Source organism: Alligator sinensis, unplaced genomic scaffold (genome assembly GCF_000455745.1).
Source record: "Alligator sinensis unplaced genomic scaffold, ASM45574v1 scaffold311_1, whole genome shotgun sequence".
NCBI lineage: Eukaryota > Metazoa > Chordata > Crocodylia > Alligatoridae > Alligator > Alligator sinensis.
In genome coordinates, this window is record NW_005842355.1 from 649,096 (window position 1) to 656,800 (window position 7,705).

Below are 7,705 nucleotides of genomic sequence, written 5' to 3' on the forward strand. Positions count from 1 at the left end.
AGCGCGCAGCGGTTGCCCGCGCAGAGCTGGAGGCGCGCAGTCTCCCCCGGCCCGGCCTCTTCCCTCGCTGCTCGCCTGGTCCCTGCTCTCCGGCCCACCCGGAGCCTCCCTGCCCGGGCCGGGCTTGCAATTCAGCAGCCACGTGCTGCCCCCGCCCCGTCCCTTCAGGGGCCCCAGCTCAGGTGTGAAGGCCTCGAAGGCCCAGCTGCAGACCTGGGAGGCGAGCAGCGAAGGCCGAGGAGCTTTGCGCCCTATAGACTAACCATGTGCGTGTACGTGTGTACACACACACACTCACTATATAGACATATATATACACACACATTGATATATTGCATATGACGTATTACACATGCATACCTACATATACAATGCATGTAGCACGTTTTCGTGAGCTCACGTCATCAGATGCAGCGTCCGGTACAGCCCTGGAGTGACTCTGAAGAGCCAGTTCTCTACAACGTGGCCGCAGAAGAGGAGCTTCCTCTGTGGGCCACTGAGTCCAGGCAGCTTGGACTTGGGCCAGGATCACTTTGGGATTGTTTTTCCTTTGTAAGAAGGGACCCTAGTTACCACAGCTCTTACTGCTCTTTTCTGTCCGGGCCCATGGCCAAAAGGGTCTCCACATACTGGCAGGGTGTGGGCTGACTAGCCATGCTCCTCTGCTACCCACTTCTGAGAATGCAGGTTTATGTTCAAAATTAAAAACCCCTCTGGTTGAAGAAAAGCCAAACCACAACTTCCAGAATACATTATGAATTATTCCTTGCTCACTGGGTTGACTCTGGAACCTACAGATGACTCCTCTTTTCTGGTTTACCTGCACATATGTCCTGCTGCCCTAAGGGATGTAAGCAAGCTTGTTGATTTGGGAAAGAGCTCAATTAGAACACTTTGAGTCTAGATACCCCCACCAAACTGATTTTTGGGTAGTGATTTTGCACTGCAGCATGGCTTTGCAATAAGTTCACAAATGCAATAACCCACACATCAAAATTCTCTCTTCCTTGTGAACTGAGCTGTAAACTGGGAAGTGATAACACAATAGAGGTCAAGGTCATTCTTCCTTTCCCATATGACACACAAATATTTATATTTTTAGAATCCTCTGACACATGGCAACTTTTTTGCCTTTAGCCAGCAAGAGGTACTTGTTGCATCACCATGATACGCTTCCTGATGTTTCATCAATTCACAATGATGTCTTGTTCTCACGTAATGGTGCAACAACTGCTTGTGAGGCCAAAAGGCCATTGTATTTGCAATGCTGGGCAATTCAAAATAAATGGGACTTTTTCACTGACCTAAGTGGCAGACTCAGGTAATCTATGGCAGTCCTGTACATTTCCTGGCAGACAATAGCTTAAATCTTCACCAGAAGGGAGCTCAGCAGGATCTCCCACCAAAACATTTTGAAAGCAGTACAGCATGCTACTGTGTCTTAAGGGATCTGCAAAAGATTACTATGATCAATCAAAAGTATGTGAATACACATACTTACAATTCAAAGGGGTCTGCACCTCCATTCAAACATTTTCAGGGGTCTGCAAATGAAAAAAAGGTTGAAAACCACAGGTTTAGAACAAGGGCCTCCTTTGCAAGAATTGCTGAGCACCAGATGTTCAAACTGAAATGCAGGGGGCTTTGGATGCTCATCAGTACTGCTGCAAACCAGCCATTACCATCAAAAATCTGAATGTTACATAAAGGACTAGGCCTTTGAAAGGGAGGCCAAAGATCTGATTCCCCACTACTTTGCCCCTCGTGATTATTTACTCCCATGTGAAGTTTGCATAGACTCCCAGTCTGATTCAGCATCTGTTTCCACCCACTTAACAAAAGTCGTAAGGTTGAAGAGGAGCAGGCCCTGGGTACCTCTACAGGCATATTGTTCAGCCTTTATCCAGAAACTTACATTTTTGAAGGACAGCACAAATATTACCTAATAATTAAGCCTCTTATACTCCAATAAATACTATTTTCTCAGTTAAAAAGAAGGAGAAACTAAGTGACTTGCTTAAGGCCACATGGTTAGCAAGTAGCAGAGAAAGAAGTAGGCCACAGCCACTTCCAGCTTCCATTTGCATGCTAATTCCATTGAGGCGTGTTGTGTCTTTGTCATGACAAATAACACCACAGAGCAGATGCAAGACAGTTGCAAAGACATTTTATTATGGCCCATATGGGGAAGATGCTTCTATATCCCCAAGGGTCTTGCACCTCCATGTCAGGAACCTTCCACTTTAAAAACATTCCAGCTACAAATAGTTCAGGTTTGGAGTGGTATCAAGGGAACGCCCAACTGGCTGCTTTTTCTCACTGACAGCCTTCTAGTCTCTCCTCATTCCTGTACTGAAAAAACACAGATACTTGCCAGAGAGCAAAGAAGGCAACACACGAGGATGTGGGGAGACCAGTGGATGTGGTGTACCTTGATTTTAGCAAGGGTGTACTTGGTAGCCGTGTTGGTCTGAGACAAAAAGACATACAAAAAACTAGAACTCTTGGTTCCAAAATGATACCTTTTATTAGACCAACTGGAAAATGGCAAAAAAAATTGTCCCTTTCTGCAAGCTTTTGGGAAAGCTTGCAGAAAAGGACAATTTTCTTGCCATTTCTGCAATCTTTTGGGAAAGCTTGCAGAAAAGGACAATTTTCTTGCCATTTTCCAGTTGGTCTAATAAAAGGTATCATTCTGGAACCAAGAGTTCTAGTTTTCTGTATGTCTTATTGATTTTAGCATGGCTTTTGATATAATCTCCCACAACATTCTCACAGGCAACCTAAGGACGGGTGGGCTAGATGAATGGACTGTAAGGTGGATAGAAAAGTGGCTGGAGCATTAGGCTCAGAGACTAAGAATCAATGGCTCCATGTCTAGTTGGCAGCTGGTATCAAGTGGAGTGCCCCAGGGGTTGGCCGGTCCTGCAGCTGGTTTTGTTCAATGTCTTCATTAACAATCTGGAAGATGGCATGGAGTGCACCCTCAGCAAGTATGCAGAAGACACCAAGCTGGGGGGAGTAGTAGATATGCCGGAGGGTAGGGCTAGGATTCAGAGTGACCTAGATAAATTGGAGGATTGGGCCTAAAGAAATCTCATGAGGTTCAACAAGGGCAAGCGCAAAGTCCTGCACTTAGGACAGAACAATCCCAGGCACCAGTGCAGGCTGGGGATTGACTGGCTGGGCAGCAGCTCTGCAGAAAAGGACCTGGGGCTTACAGTGGACAATAAGCTGAATATGAGCCAACAGTGTACCCTTGTTGCCAAGAAGGCATACTGGGCTGCATTGATAGGTGTGTTGCCAGCAGGTCAAGGGAAGTGATTATTCCCCTTTATTCAGCATTGATGAGGCCACATCTGGAGTACTGTGTTCAGTTTTGCCACATGCCCCCCTCCCAGTACAGAAAGGATGTGGACAAATTGGAGGGAGTCCAGCAGAGGGTGACAAAAATGGTGAGGGGGCTGGGGGACATGACTTAGGCGGACAGGCTGAGGGAACTGGGCTTATTTAGGCTAGAGAAGAGGAGACAGAGTGGATTTAATAGCAGCCTTCAACTCTCTGAAGCAGGGTTTGAAAGGGGATGGAAATGGACTGTTCTCAGTGGTGGCAGACGACAGAACAAGGAGCAATGGTCTCAAGTTGCAGCAAAGGAAGTTTAGGTTAGATATTAGGAAGAACTTTCTCACTAGGAGGGGAGTAAAACACTGGAACAGGTTACCCAGAGATGTGGTGGAAGCTCCATCCTTGGAGGTTTTCAAAACTTGGCTAGACAAAGCTTTGCCGGGGATGATCTACTTCTGCTTTGAGCAGGGGGTTGGACTAGATGACCTCCTGAGGTCCCTTCCAACCCTCATTTTCTATGATTCTTTTATTTTTGAAGTGATATGCAGTCACACACTTGTGTTTGATCATGGCTATAGACTGCTTTCTGTGGCCAGATCAGGTGAAAATTGTCACTTGTCTGCACCCATAATGCCAGTCTAAGTCTATCTGAATTCACACTCAGTTAAAACCAACAAGTTGGAAAGTGATAAGATTATTTGTACCTCCTGTATAGTAAGAATTTACTGAAGTTTAATTTTGTGTCTACGGATTGCCCAAATTTTTATTTGCAGGCAGTGTGGCTGATAACTATGATCTAAATCAGAGATACTTTATACATCATTTAAGCTCATTTACTTATTTAAGTCTACTTTATGGGAAAGTACTCCATTTGCTATGATCCAAGCTTGTAGTTCAGCATAAACTTTTAAACAGTCAAACAATTTATTGCCAACCATATCTTTCCAAAACATTCACCTGGTATAGCAGAATCACTCCACATTCTCAGAAGCCTTTTCTGAATCTAGAGAAGTGATGTCAGCTTCCTAGGGCATTGCTTTAGGTGCAGTTGCTAATAACTGTTACCCTCATTTTCAAATGTTTAGACAGTTTTTAAGTTAGGAGCCTAATTTCTCTTTTGAAAAGTGACTATAACAATGGTATTAGGATGACTTCCATGTTTTTTGCCTCTGGGGGTAGCATCCACAGAAAACTTGTCTGTGAAGTGTATTGTATGTATCCAGTTATATATAGGTATTCTAATTATTCACCTGCTATCCCTTTCATAAAGATCATTAAGTCTTTCTTACTTAAATCTTTCTGCTTTACCCTTTGTAATTTTTATATTGGGCAGATTATTTTTCTCCTTACAGTATTTTATTTCTGAAAATATCATTTAACCCTATAAAAAACTGCCAAGAATGGCATAAAGTTCTCATTTCTGTTTTTGCTAATTTCCAGAAAATTCCAGACAAAACCTGTCATAGTCTTCATTCTGATTGCTTCTAAGCCATATATATATATAAAATACTTTTTTCATACAAGTCTCATCTGACACACAGGAAAGCAGCTCTATGCTATTTTGTTGTGGCTCTTACACCACATCCACTACTCTGATATCTGTGGGCCATGTGTAGTATCTTTCCTTCCTTTTCTCTCAAGGCTTATAAAAATGAATGTATACCCTTTGGCCATCATCTTTCAATTGTGACCCACTGTGGGGCTGCTGCCCTCACCTGGTATCCCAATGAAGTTAGCAGGCTCTACATGGGCTCCACAGTCTATCTGTGTGGATCACATTACAGGATCCAGGGTTTTATTAGTTATACTTAGAGATGGGCCAAAGTCACAACATCTGAACACAGATACAGGCATAAACTTCCCCAGGGTTCAGGGTGATTTGGAACTGAGAACTCAATATAGGGCCACTGCTATTCGTAATCCCCTTCCCCTCCCCCTCCCCTCAGCCCCCCTCCCACAGTTAAATATCCTGCATGAGCCATGCACATTCATTTCACATATGTCCAGAAAAAATAATCAGGCTGCCTGACTAAGAGGAAGGTGAGCTTCCAATTCTGTTTTCTAAAGCAATTACTAGAAGGAACCTAATCCTGCCTGGTTCCAGCGCAAGCTGAGGGACACTCATCATTTCACATAAAATACTCCACATGTTCTCTTACACTCTGACAGCTAACAGGGCAGTGCAGGTACTTGTTCTATTTAAATCTGGTGTATTTCAGTTTAAATAGAACCAAGATACGTCATTCTTAAATCAAAATAGAAGTGCCCACTTAAAGGTCTGTATTGCTTTTAGTAAATCATTTTAAAGCCACCTCTTTAGTAATACAGCAGCTCTGAATGTATCTTTTATTGGTAGCTAAGTGGTTTTAAGACCCTGTTTGGTACTTTTTTGCCTATGCATCTTTTTTCTTTTCTAATTTTGCTCTAAGTATAGATTGTTTTTGCTCTTGCTCTTGCTCTTGCTCACTCTAATTTTGTTTCCCTTAGTACTTCCGGTGTGATTCATCTTTTTAGTAAGTTCCCCAAGAACTGCCTAAGTGGCTACAAAGCCAGTTGCTGCTGCACCAGATCAACCACATCTCACTCATATAGGTGCAAGGCAGAAGTCAGGGTAGGGATAAACCTTATGGACTAACTGAATCAGAGATTTTTTTATTTGACAGGTGCAAGAATCTGCTGGGAGCTGGCAGCAAATCAGAAGCTAAAAGGATAAGAAATAGTCTGTAACAAAGGGAAATACATTGGAAATAATTTCCCACATGATCAGAGATAGAGGGTTGTTCTGTACCATTGTGCCACCTAAACCTCCAGATTGAAAACAACTAGTATGCAATAAAAGTAGGGCTGCATCTATAATACACAACTAGGCCAAGATTAACCAGGCTAACTACCTTGTCACAAGGTCCTGTTTATGACACCCTCAAACTGGTGCAGAAACCCAATTTGCTCTTCTCCATGTAGAAAGCTAGCTTTTGATCTGTTGCAAGCAGAGTTAAGTGAACAGCAGCTGCTTAAATATAAGTTTCTAGCCCTTTGCTTGCTGCCCTGCAAAAATGCAGAGTGAAATAGTTGCATTCTCCTCACTAGATACTTTGTTTTCACATTCTCCTCACTAGATAGTTTGTTTTCATTTTCCAGGCCTCATCCCAAAGCCAAGTGGGCTGGGCCTGATAGTATTCATGGATTTTTGTGTGAGAGTTGGTTTTGATTGCAGAAATGGTCCATCAAAGGCTGTTCCTCAAAGGCACTCAGTCTGGGTCTTCAGCCCTTGGAATCAATCCCTTGGTCTTTCCTCTCTTTTCAGGAGCTCTTTCTCTTCAGAGACACCATGGGCAGATCCAGGGTTCGAATTACACTTTGACTCTTGGGGGGGAGGGTCTGCAAAAAAAATGGCACTGCCCATCATAATGCCCTAATAAAACTGGAGACCCCCCAAGTTACGATTTTCAAATCTTACGGGGGGGCTCTCATCTCTTATGGGGATGGGGCTCAGCCCCCCAGCTCCCTTGTAACTCAAATCCTGGGTGCCCCAAATCAGTCCACACACAGAGTGTTACTGCACAGTAAGGAGTCAACACATGCGTAGCTAATTGGGAATAAATTTGATAGCTGCATGATATGTGTAGACATGCCCTGCATGTCCTTCTTCAAGGTTATGTCCCTGCAAGAAAAATGGGGACTTTGTTATTTGATAAAGACTCTTCTATGTTAGCTATCACACTGTAAAATCCTTGATGGAGACAAAGCAAGTGTAGTTTCTATTGCAAAGTAGGTAGAGCAAGATCAGCACTGCACCCAGCACCCCCTCAGATTGATCCTGCCTATTTACCTTGCAGTAAAACTAGGGTGCCTGCTCTCTACCCAAGTTTTACAGCAGGATTGCAAATGCATGATAGTTACCTCACAGTAAAAACACATCTAATTTAGCACTGAAGATAAAGCCCATCAGCATTATCAGATGTTTTGCATGAATGGAGCTGCATCAGTAGGTGCATAATGTGGTTTCCAGCAGTGATTTACTCCAGTTGAACCCCACCGTAGACCTGCTTTGCAGCACTGCAGTGCATCTGTATGGCATTGACAGATGCAAATTCCCCTCCTGTAAGCAAGCCCTCAGTTCCTTATAGCATGATATGTCACCAGGGGAAAAGAAACAGCAAAGGGACATGAGGGCTGCCTGTATTAGTCAAATTTTGGACGTGTGGTTTCTAATTTTCTTTTTGAGGCTTCTCAGTCACTGCAGTGATGACTTCTATCTTCAGGTTCATCACTTGGTTGACTCTCTGTGGTTTGCTGTGTTTAGACTTTTCTGTGAGCACTCAGGAAGCAGGCTGGCTTCAGATTTCTGCTGTGTGGCCTC